Here is an 11,983-nt window from a genome sequence, read left to right on the forward strand (position 1 = left end):
CAATAAAAGTATGGTGTCTCATTTTAAGATGGTGGATGGAATACATGTATCAAATTTTGTTTCCTCCCAAAACCCCAGTGAAAAATACTTTTTTTAAAAAAAGACATAAAATAACAAGGACAGGAAGAACAGGAAAGGAGACAACAGTAACAAAATTTTGGAAGCTGGAAAGCAAAGGGAACTATGGTAAAGGATTTAACCAACCCCCAAAAGCTGAGTTGTAGCCAGTGGCTGGGAGAGCTGAGAACCAAAGTAATTTACTCTGAAAATCCTTAAAAGACTCAGGACCAGATACCTCCAAATCTTGGGTGAAAGGGAAGGAAGAGAGTAAAGAGAGATGAGTGAAATTAGATTCCCAGATCCTCTCCCCAACACCTCCAGATTTCTGAACATCTATCCTCTGGATAGTCTTTTAACACAGATGATGTCTGGAGTGGAGTACAGGAGGTGAGATGGGCAGGTTGAGGATGGAGGTACTACACCGAAGACAGGAGGAGTAAGTGAATGTATGAAAGCTGGATGCTAACTTCAGGACTTTGAACTGTGTGGGAGCGCTAACATAATCTAGCAAGGAGTTCAATACCTTGGGTCAAGGTCTCTACTGGATGAATTGCACACCTTAAGAAAGCCTATTATGTAGGCTGCCTGTACGGGCCCTCGGGGCTGCGCAAGCAGGTCTAGGACGCCGAGCGGTGCATCTCCGCCGCACCCAGGGGCCATGATGCCTACATAGTACAGTGACGGCAGCTGGGCTAAATGTTTCACCGCTGAACTGCTTCCTCAGGTATCCTGGCTCTGGTGATTGCTATGGGAGATTGGATGACTGTTACAGATCGAGGTCTGTCTTCAGAAAGCAAAAATATCTCTCAATATACCTCAGAAGCAAAGATGTCTCCATCAAGTTTATACTCACAGCAAGTGCTATGTTCTTCAATACCTTTATCAAAAAATGTGCACGGTTTTTTTAGTGCCTTCTGCACAGAAGAGAATATTGAACAAAGTATTTCATATCTTGATCAGGAATTGACTACTTTCGGTTTTCCTTCAGTATATGAAGAATCCAAAGGTAAAGAGACAAAGAGAGAATTAAATATACTTGCTGTTTTAAATTGTATGAATGAGCTACGTGTACTCAGCGGAAGAACCTTCTAGCTCAGGAAAATGTGGAAACACAGAATCTGAAACTGGGAAGCGATATGGACCATCTGCAGAACTGCTATGCAAAACTTAAGGAACAACTGGAAACCTCCAGGACAGAAATGATTGGTCTTCAGGAGAGAGACAGACAGTTACAATGCAAGGACAGAAATTTGCATCAGCTACTGAAATGAGAAAGATGAGGTGCAGAAATTACAAAATATCATTGCAAGTCAAGCTACTCAACATAATCATGATATGAAGAGAAAAGAGTGTGAATATAATAAACTAAAGGAACGTCTACATCAACTTGTTACGAACAAGAAGGATAAAAAAATAGCTATGGAAGTTTTAAATTACGTGGGGAGAGCTGATGGAAAAAGAGGCTCCTGGAGGACGGGTACAACTGAAGCCAGGCATGAAGATGAAATGTAAAATGTTCTCTTGAATATTGTCAGAAACAAATCCTAATGGAAAATGCTGAACTTAAGGTTTTTCAGCCAATGAAAAAGGAAATAATTTCTCTTCTTTCTCCCCAAAAGCAGAAACCTAGAGAAAGAGCAGAAGATGATAGTACAGGAACTGTTATCCCTGATATTGAAGAAGATGCTGGGGAACTGAATAGAGACAGTACGTTTCACCTTTCCTGTGAAACTGTGAGAGAGCAGCTTACCAACAGCATCAGAAAACAGTGGAGAATTTTGAAAAGTCACGTAGAAAAATTTGATAACCAAGTTTCAAAGGTACACCTAGAAGGTTTTAAGGATGAAGATGTAATCTCGCGACAAGACCATGAACAAGAAACTGAAAAAACTCGAGTTAGAAATTCAACAGTGTAAAGAAATTATTAAAACTCGGCAGCAGGGCTTCCCTGGTGACGCAGTGGTTGAGAATCTGCCTGCTAATGCAGGGGACACGGGTTCGAGCCCTGGTCTGGGAAGATCCCACATGCCACGGAGCAACTAGGGCCGTGAGCCACAACTACTGAGTCTGCGCGTCTGGAGCCTGTGCTCCGCAACAAGAGAGGCGGTGACAGTGAGAGGCCCGCGCACCGCGATGAAGAGTGGCCCCTGCTCGCCATGACAGGAGAAAGCCCTCGCACAGAAACGAAGACCCAACACAGCCAAAAATAAATATAAAAATAAATAAATAAATAAAGATTACTATTAAAAACAAAAAACAAAAAACCTCAGCAGCAACTTTTACAGCAGCAGCTCGCTACTGCATGTGATGATGACACCACTTCACTGCTACAAGACTGTTACTTGTTGGAAGAAAAGGAGCGTCTCAGAGAAGAATGGTCCCTATTTAAAGAGCAAAAGAAGAATTTCGAGAAAGAAAGACTAAGCTTTACAGAAGCAGCTATTCGGCTAGGATTGGAGAGAAAGGCATTTGAAGAAGAAAGAGCCAGTTGGTTAAAGCAACAGGTTTTAAATATGACTACCTATGACCACCAGAACTCAGAAAATGTGAAACTTTTCAGTGCGTTCTCAGGAAGTTATGATCGGGACAACCCTACAGTACACTCGAGGCCACGGCAAAAGAAACCTCACGGTGTGCCTAGTGGGTCTCCAGTTTGCAAGTCTAAACTTATTAAATCTCTTCCTGCTTCTCCCTCTACTTCCGACTTTTGCCAGACACGTTCCTGTGTATCTGAACATAGTTCAATCAATGTACTAAATACAACCCCTGAAGAATCTAAGCCAAATCAGGTTGGAAGAGAATGTACAAATCAGAAGTGGAGCGTGGCATCAAGGTCTGGATCACAGGAAGGTTGCTATAGTGGATGCTCCTCGACTTATACAAATTCTCACGTAGAGAAGGATGACTTACCTTAGACACGTGAACTGGGATTTCTTTTTTTTTCATTAACATGTTCATCAAATTTCACATCTGAGTTGAAACAGGGTGTGTTATAAAAGTCAATCATCTCTAATAATTTAAGATGGTCTGTGTTGTTTGGACTTCCCTGTTCCTCCCCCAAAGAGCTAAAATGTTAAATCTATTTAAAAGGATATAAAAGCTTCGGATATGTATTTTTAGTAACAGAAGCACCTGGTTCTGTGAATAAAGGAATGTACAGACGTTTCGATGGAAACAAAGCACCAGAATGAGTTTCCTCTTACAGGTATTAAAAATAGCACTTTTAGGAAACTGATTATTGTAAATATTTAATTTTGTCTCATATATAGTTGGCATTGGAAGTTTAGCCTTTCCTTGAATGTATACTGCAGATATTTAACAAAGCAAGTTATATATTTATTATGTTTAGTGTGATTTGAAATACCCTCGTTCATGTTTTAAATAAAGTGAAATTTATGTAAAAAAAAAGAAAAGCCTATTATGTAAAAGATAAAATTGGCTCTCTAACAGTGGCCCTCTACATTACTAATTATGGAATCTCTAAACCGTATTAACCTCAGTAGGAAAAGGATGGTATGAGAGAGTCCTTGGAGGCTACGAGTACCCCCTGCCCCAGGCGGGTCACCCGTCTGGCCCTTCTATCTCCAGCATCTCAAGGGAGCTTAAAGGCAGTGATGTGCTGATGTACTTAGTGCCCTGCTCCCTCTGGCAACACTTCTTTTGTGATAAAACTTTCTCTCTGATTCACTCTCCCTCAAACGGCTTAATAGTACAGATCTCAGGCTTCTTCTCCAACCAGCCACCAGACCACTGGCAGTCAAACCTTTGCCCTCCAAGCAGGGGACTGGAAGACCCTTTTCTGAGGAATCTGACCTGCCCAAAAGGAAAAACCTGAAAATAATGACATTGGGAGCTCCCCCAACTAACGGGAAGCACTCACATTGTCCTAGAATAGTTGTTCTCCTTTGGGATGACTTTGCTCCCAGGGAATATCTGGCGATGTCTGGAAACATTTTTGATTGTCAAGACGGGAGGGGTGTGGCTGGTGTCTAGTAAGGAGAGGCCAAGGGTGCTGTTAATCATCCTACAATACACAGGACAATCTTCCTACACACAGATACTCAGCAGTTCCAATTAGCCTTTCAGTGTCTCGCTCTCAGTCATGATCAGACAGCCAAGGGTTACCAGACAGCTTAGCAAAGCCTGTAACAGAGAAGAAAACAGACTAAGCACAATCAAACAAATAAAAGCAGTTTGGAGGAAACATACCTTGCAGCCAAAAAAAAAAAACTAAAACTATCATTAATAAAAAAAGAGATAACACAGTCCATACATCCATGAAACATAACAATGATGCTCTTTTTTAAAAAGGAAATATTGAGAGAACACAGGTTCTTGGAAACTAAGATGATAACAAAAAGAATAATTTAATAGAAGTGGGGAAAATTTTTTTAAAGTTAACGTTATCTCCCAGAATGAGAATACTAAATCAGAGGATCAGTTATTGGTTTCTTATTGCTGCTGTAACGTATTACCACAAACTTGGGGGCTTAAACAACACAAATTTATTATCTTTCAGCTCTGGGGGTCAGTAGCCTGAAATGAGTTTCACTAGTCCAAAACCAAGGTGTTGGCAGGGTCATGCTTCTTCCTGAGGTGCTAGAGGCAAATCTGTTTCCATACTGCTTTTTCTGGCTTCTGGAGGCTGCCTGCATTCCTTGGTCTGTGACCTCTTCCTTGCATCACTTCCATCTCTTGCTTCCATTATCACATCTACTACTTAATTTCCTGCTTCCTTCTTAAAAGGACCCGGTGATTACATTGAACCCACGAGGACAATTCAGGATAATCTCCTTATCTCATTATTCTTAATCACATTTGCAAAGTTCCTTTTGCCATATAAAGTAACATTCACAGATTCTGGGGATTAGGACATGGGCAAGTTGGGCAGGGGGCATTTTTTGGCCTACCACAATCAGATTACGAGGCGTGATATCCATAAAGTACAATGAAAAAGAAGATGGAGAGGAGGAGATAGTAATGAAATACTGAAGGCTTTAAGTTTAAAGACTGAATGGGCTAAGGGCTAAGCAAAATGAATGAAAATAGACCAGGGGCACCACTGTAAAATTTCAGAATAGCAAAGATAAAAAGAAGATTCAATAAGCTTCTAGCGAGGGGGAAAAGGAACATACGAAGGACAAAAAATCACTGGCTCTGGACTTTCAAATACCAACATTGGAAGCACAAACAATGGAACAATGTCTCCAAAATTCTGGGGGGAATTGTTTCCCCTGTTAACATTTTATACCCAGGCGGTCAAGTTTCAACATTTTCATCCCTTATCGACCCTTTCTCAGGAAGCCACTGAAGGATGTGCAACCACAACTAGAAAGCACAATAAAGTGACAGAAATGAAACGCAGGAAACAGGAGACTCAACACAGGCGAGACAAAGGAAATTCCAGGACAACAGAGAAGGGAGATCAGAAAATACAGGGCAGCAAGTCCAGACTGGAGCAACATGACTAAAGAGAGTAAGCTGAGAGCTATCTCCAAGAGGGTGTTTGCAATCCTATCATCTTTGTTTTAAACCTGAGAATGTCAGATGAGTCTGGCCCAGTTTGTTCTGTTTCTGCTCTGCCCTTCATGCTGTGAAGCCTGGAATTGGTGGGGATCTTCATCTTAACCCCAAAGAAAAAGAGCTACCTACCTGTGACAGCTAGATGGTAGGCCACAACAAGCTTAGAAGCAGAAAACACAGAGCAAGCCAGTCCCTGTTACCACATTCTTACTGGCCTTCCAGACCTACACAACAGTAGTTGGTCCAATTTTCCCAAGACTCGTTCACGCCCTTGCACACTGTAAACTTGCAGGAAAGCTGAAACCAGAGACATTCAGTAAATCATCTCCTGGGAGCTGTCGCTTTGCAGTAGCAATATTATCCTTTTCTTCCCTGGCTGTGTGCTTACTATCCGTTTTTCAGAAGTAAATAATATATAGTTGGAGATGCGTACATAAATTGTAAATAAAGACAATCAAGACAGTGACTAATACAAGAGTCACAATACTACCGCACACCCATTAGGATCACTACTATCAGAAAAACAGAAAATACCAAGTGTTGGCAAGGATGTGGAGAAACTGGGACCCTTGCCCTGTTGGTGGGAATGTAAAGTGGTGCAGCCACTACGGAAAACAATATGGTGACTCCTCAAAAAATTGAAAAATTGAACTAGTGTATGATTCAGCAATTCCACTTCTGAGTATGCACCTCAAAGAATTGAAAGCAGGGTCTCCAAGCGCTATTTGACACCCATATTCACTGCAGCATTACTCACAATAGCCAGGAAATGGAAGCAACCCAAGTATCCATGAATGGATGAATAGATAAACAAAATGTGTACATACAAACATAGAATATTATTCAGCCTTAAAAATGAAAGAAACTCTGACACGTGTTTCAGCATGGATGAATCTTGAGAATATCACACTAAGTAAAATAAGCCAGTCACAAAAAGACAAATCCTGTACGGTTACATTTATATTAGGTACCTAGAAGAGTCCAATTCAGAGACAAAGTAGAATGGTGGCTGCCCAGGCCTGGGGGGAGGAGGGAATGAGTCGTTTAATGTGTATCGTTTGTTGTGCAAGATGAAAAGTTTTGGAAATTTCTTGATGAATGTACTTAATACTACTGAACTCTACACTGTAGAATGGTTAAGATGGTAACTTTTTTTTTTTTTAAATAAGTATTTTAATTAATTAATTAATTAATTTTATTTTTGGCTGTGTTGGGTCTTCGTTTCTGTGCGAGGGCTTTCTCTAGTTGCGGCAAGCGGGGGCCACTCTTCATCGCGGTGCGCGGGCCTCTCACTCTCGCGGCCTCTCTTGTTGCGGAGCACAGGCTCCAGACGCGCAGGCTCAGTACTTGTGGCTCACGGGCCTAGTCGCTCCGCGGCATGTGGGATCCTCCCAGACCAGGGCCCGAACCCGTGTCCCCTGCATTGGCAAGCAGACTCTCAACCACTGCGCCACCAGGGAAGCCCAAGATGGTAACTTTTATGTGTATTTTATCACAATATAAAAAAAATTTTTTAAAGTGAAGATAACGGTTACCTCTGGAGGGAGAATTGGCACTGTGTGTAGTAATTTTGTAATTTTGTGTGTCAATCTGGCTAGGCCACAGGGTACCCAGATATTTGGGCAAACATCATTCCAGGTATTTCTGTGAGGCCGTTTGGATGAGATTAACATTTAAATCAGCGGACACTGAATAAAGCCCTCCATAATGTGGGTGGGCCTTATTTAACCAGTTGAAGGCCTGACTAGAAAAAAAAGACCAGCCTCCCCTGAGCAAGAGAGGATGCTCCAGCAGACTGCCTTCACACTTCATGTGCAACATCAGCTCTGCCTGGTTCTACCACAGACCGCCTACGGACTCAAACTGCAACACCGCTTCTCCTGGGTCTCCGACCTGCAGGCCCACCATGCAGATTTTCAATTTGCCAGCCTTCACCATCACATAAGCCAATTCCTTATAAAAATCTCTCTCCGCATATACATACATCATATTGGTTCTGTGTCCCTGGAGAGCCCTAATTAATACAGGCACAATAGGGGAAAGGCATACAGAGAGCTTTTAAGATACCTGCAATGTTCAATTTCTCAACCTGGGTGGTAGTACATAAGTGTTTATCACTATTCTTTAAACTGCACATACATTTTATGCACCCTCTGCACGTAAGATTTTTTTCACCATTAAAAATACTTTTTTTTTAAAAATCTAAGATTGGGATGAAACCCAATCTATTCACCAAAGTTCACGTCTAGATTTCTTAACCCTTCAAGATTTTAAATAAATAACCTGGGCCTGATAAACCTCTCTGTAGCTGAAGATGATTAAATTGGCTTGGCAGAGTTAAGTGGATCATGAATGATGGATCTGAAATGAGTCATTAAAAACTTAAGAATGTTTAGAGGTTGACACTATGAAAGATGACTACCCCTCAGGCTGCTGAGAGACATGTTATCAAACCAGATAGAAACTGGTGCCATCTCACATGGTCTTAGCTCATATAGCACATATTTTTTTCCATCATCCATCCTCGTCCTTTAGTTTCAGTGTGAATTCTAACTACAGAAGAACCCTCAACACTCTTTCAACTATCCAATGACTTATTATGTACCAAGCACATAAAGTCTGGGGTGAGACAGTGTAAGGAGAAAAAGAAATTATTCCCCACCCTTCAACATACCCAAGTGTTTGTCCTCTCCTGAATAAGTTTAGCATCTCATATTAAGATGTTTTGAAGCCTCTAAGTCAAGTTTACATTTTAAAGGTAATTTTTTTTTTTTTTAGGTCAGAAGTGGATTTATTTAGAGAAACACATTCCGCAGACAGAGTGTAGGCCATCTCAGAAGGCGAGAACGGCCTCAAAGGTAACATTTCTTGAGTTCTATAACAAAGTACGGAGAAATTGGAATTGCCCAGTAACATGTACTATGTTTTTTCAAAAATTAGAGTGGAGATGGGGACCAGGGAAAGCAAACAATCGTGAGTGTGAGCTGAGCAATTTCACAGCCATCTTTTGATATAAATCATCTGCAAATAAATATATGAATTTTAATTTATCCAATTTCCAGATATACAAATACATGCATATAAATTCATGTATCTTCTCATGTGTGTGGCAAAATATGGAAAAGAAATTTCAGAAGTTGTTAGGCTAAACAGGTTATAAAAATAATTTACATTATTTTCAATTTTTCAAAATTTTATTTCTAAATATAAAAGTATGCTCATTGTAGCAAAGTACTACTAATGATACGGTTTTCAAAGAGATAGGATTTAATTTGGACTCCAACGGTAATTTATTCCAAAGGTTTTGCGATACTGGCAAGTTGGATGTTTCCTTCCTTCCTTCTGAAAGTAGCTAAAATGATTATTTCGTATTAAAACCCATGCGAAATAAGCAAATACTTTGAGGTAGGACAGTGTTAGTTTAAGCAAGTAACATAAAAATAGTCTGATTAGGATGCACTCTTTTCCTCACACATTCAGGTCCATATCTCAAGCAGTATTCCTATTTTGGTAATGAATTTTTTCTGAGTTCATTCCTACTTCACAGACTGATACACATTCAGGACCTGTAGCATATACTTGTCAGCTTATAGGTATAATCTGTGGACATACAATAGAGGAGAAAATCCCCCAAACTTGAAAGTTTTAGACAATGAGCCCACGAAAAGCATGCTCTAAAGATTCCACACAAATAACTGACTCACTTCTCTGTACAGTAAAGACTGGCACAACATTGCAAATCAACTATACTTCTATACTTTTTTTTTAAAAAAAAAAGGCACAAGACTAAAGATTCCATACAATCAAAAGCACATCAGTAAGGGGGCTTCCTTGGTGGCGCAGTGGTTAAGAATCCGCCTGCCAATGCAGGAGACACGGGTTCAAGCCCTGGCCCGGGAAGATCCCACATGCCGTGGAGCAGCTAAGCCCCTGCGCCACAATTACTGAGCCTGCGCTTTAGAGCCCGCGAGCCACAACTACTGAAGCCCGCGTGCCTAGAGCCTGTGCTCCGCAACAAGAGAAGTCACTGCAATGGGAAGCCCACGCACCACAACGAAAAGTAGCTCCCGCTCGCCGCAACTAGAGAAAGCCTGTGAGCAGCAACAAAGACCCAGCGCAGCCAAAAATAAATAAATAAAATACATTTAAAAAAGCACATCAGTAAGAAACTGATTCATTCACTTGATACAAGGGAATAAATGCAGCCATTAAAGAATACCTAGCTGCTTCTCTTTGGTGCTCTCCTGGTACATGGTGGACTGCAGGGCTGCTGATGCAATGCCTCCTGGGCTGGGAGAAGGTCCTCAACCAGGGGCAGTGGCCCACTCGGTCACTGGCATCAGGGCCGTGGCCCAGGGGTCAGGAATGCTCAACTGGCTCACAGAAGCCTGTGTGGTAAGGGGGTGGGGAGCAGGAGGGACTTGGTGTGATCGGAAGAATGGCTCTTAAAGATGACTTGAATGTTGAAAATAATGGGAGCTAGGTTTCTAACTGTAAGAGAAAGGAACTACAAATACGAGAAGAGGGAAGCTAAAATAAACCCTGTGGAGCAACATTAGAATTGGAGGCATCGATGTGAATCCATGATGTCCAAAAGTCAAGTCATGAAAGAGAAAAAAAGACTAAGGAACTATTCTAGACTGAAGCTGAAGCAAGATGGTAACAAATGCCATGAGTAACCCTGGATTGGACAGACTTACAAAGGACATCACTAGGACAACTGATGAAATGTGAATAGGGTCTATGAATTAGAGGATAATATTGTATCAGTGTTAACTTCTTGACTTTGACGGTTACATTATGGGATATGTGGGCATGTATTCTTACTGTTAAAAAACATACCTTAAGTTTATACACTAAGTAGGTGATTGGGCATCATGACTCCAACTTACTCTTAAATGGTTCAGGGAGGGACTTCCCTGGTGGCGCAGTGGATAAGACTCTGTGCTCCCAGTGCAGGAGGCCCGGGTTTGATCCCTGGTCAGGGAACTAGATCCCACATGCACACTTCAACTAAGAGTTCACATGCCGCAACTAAGGACCCAGCGAGCTGCAACTAAGGAGCCCACCTGCTGCAACTAAGACTCAGCACAACCGAATAAATAAATATTTTTTTAAATAAAATAAAATAAAATAAATGGTTCAGGGGAAAATACATGTATCCTGTGCATATATGTAAAAAAGAGAAAGAGAAAATGATAGGAAAAATACGGCTAAATGTTGACAACTGGGGAATCTGGAAAAAGGGATTACAGGCATTCTGTATGGTATTATGGCAACTTTTCTGAGAGACTGAAATTTCAAAATGAATAGGAAAAAAAAGACAGTCTTTGTAACTATATAAATTCTAAGGCATAGTAAATGAAAAACAACAAAAAAAAACACTAAGTGCAGAAAAATGTGTATTATGTTACGCTATGTAAATAAAGTATGGTGAGAGTATGAACACGAATACGTATGTCGTGAGACTATATTCTTATATAGGTAGAATGCCTCTGAAAACATGCCAGAATCTTATCTACACTGGTTTCTTCCACAGATGAAAGATAAGTGGCTAGAGAAGAATGAGAAAGAAGTTTTTTTTACTCTGAAAATTTGAATTCTGTACTATGTGAAATGAAGTAACTTAAAAAGACAAGCCAGAATGCTTCAGTGGTTGCCAAATACAGGTGTCAGGCTGGCTACCTTAGAAGAACCTGGGGAACATTTAAAACTACATTAGCAGGCATCAATTCCAGAAATTCTATTTCAGTGGGTCCAGGATAGGGCTCAGGTAGCGGTAAAATTTCCCTAGGTAATAATAAAACATAGCATGGTTTGGGAACTGCTGCTTTAATCAAATCACCCAGACTTGATGCTCTCTAAACACCAAATTCTGAGTAAATCAGGAAATTAGAAACAAATACTTTTTGTCTAATGAGAAAATAAGATCATAACATCTAGGGAAAGAATACTCCACAAGTGAAATTGGAATATCTGAAACCAGGATTTGCACTGAACTCGAACTCCAAATAGAAGCCAAGTCTCACTAGTTACTCTACCTTTCTGCTCCCTTATTAAGGACCAAAAATATTGTTGAGGCTAAGGTAACCTGAATATCACTTGGTACAGAAAACACATTCAAATACTCTGCATTCTTCAAAAGGAACATTCTATGTAAATCTATTACAAGAGTATATAGTTATTTACTTTCCATTAAAAAAAATCAGTGGTCACAACAAGTAAACACGATATCTGTAACATTCTAGATTTCAAGTGGTATGTTCACCAGGGTTCATTTTATTATTGTGTTTTATATCTTAATGTATATTAACTATATTCTCTTGTATGCATCAGATGTTACATGATAAGAAGGTAATTGTAAAAAATTAAAGCAACAAAACAACAGTTCAGATATCTG

The 11,983-nt window shown here is 40.4% G+C and overlaps 1 long non-coding RNA gene and 1 pseudogene across 2 annotated transcripts; both read left to right on the top strand.

The window, feature by feature from the left end:
- The first annotated feature begins 786 nt into the window (after positions 1 to 786).
- Positions 787 to 4,296, top strand: LOC309658233 (afadin- and alpha-actinin-binding protein-like; annotated as a pseudogene). Its single transcript has 2 exons — positions 787 to 1,998; positions 2,334 to 4,296. The product of its transcript is annotated as an afadin- and alpha-actinin-binding protein-like (transcript).
- A 196-nt stretch (positions 4,297 to 4,492) lies between these two features.
- LOC309658281 lies at positions 4,493 to 10,888 on the top strand. The gene is made up of 2 exons (XR_014262172.1): positions 4,493 to 6,718; positions 7,046 to 10,888. It is a non-coding gene; the product is annotated as an uncharacterized lncRNA (long non-coding RNA).
- The last annotated feature ends 1,095 nt before the right edge of the window (positions 10,889 to 11,983 follow it).

Source organism: Balaenoptera physalus (genome assembly GCF_965194825.1).
Source record: "Balaenoptera physalus genome assembly, chromosome: 3".
NCBI lineage: Eukaryota > Metazoa > Chordata > Mammalia > Artiodactyla > Balaenopteridae > Balaenoptera > Balaenoptera physalus.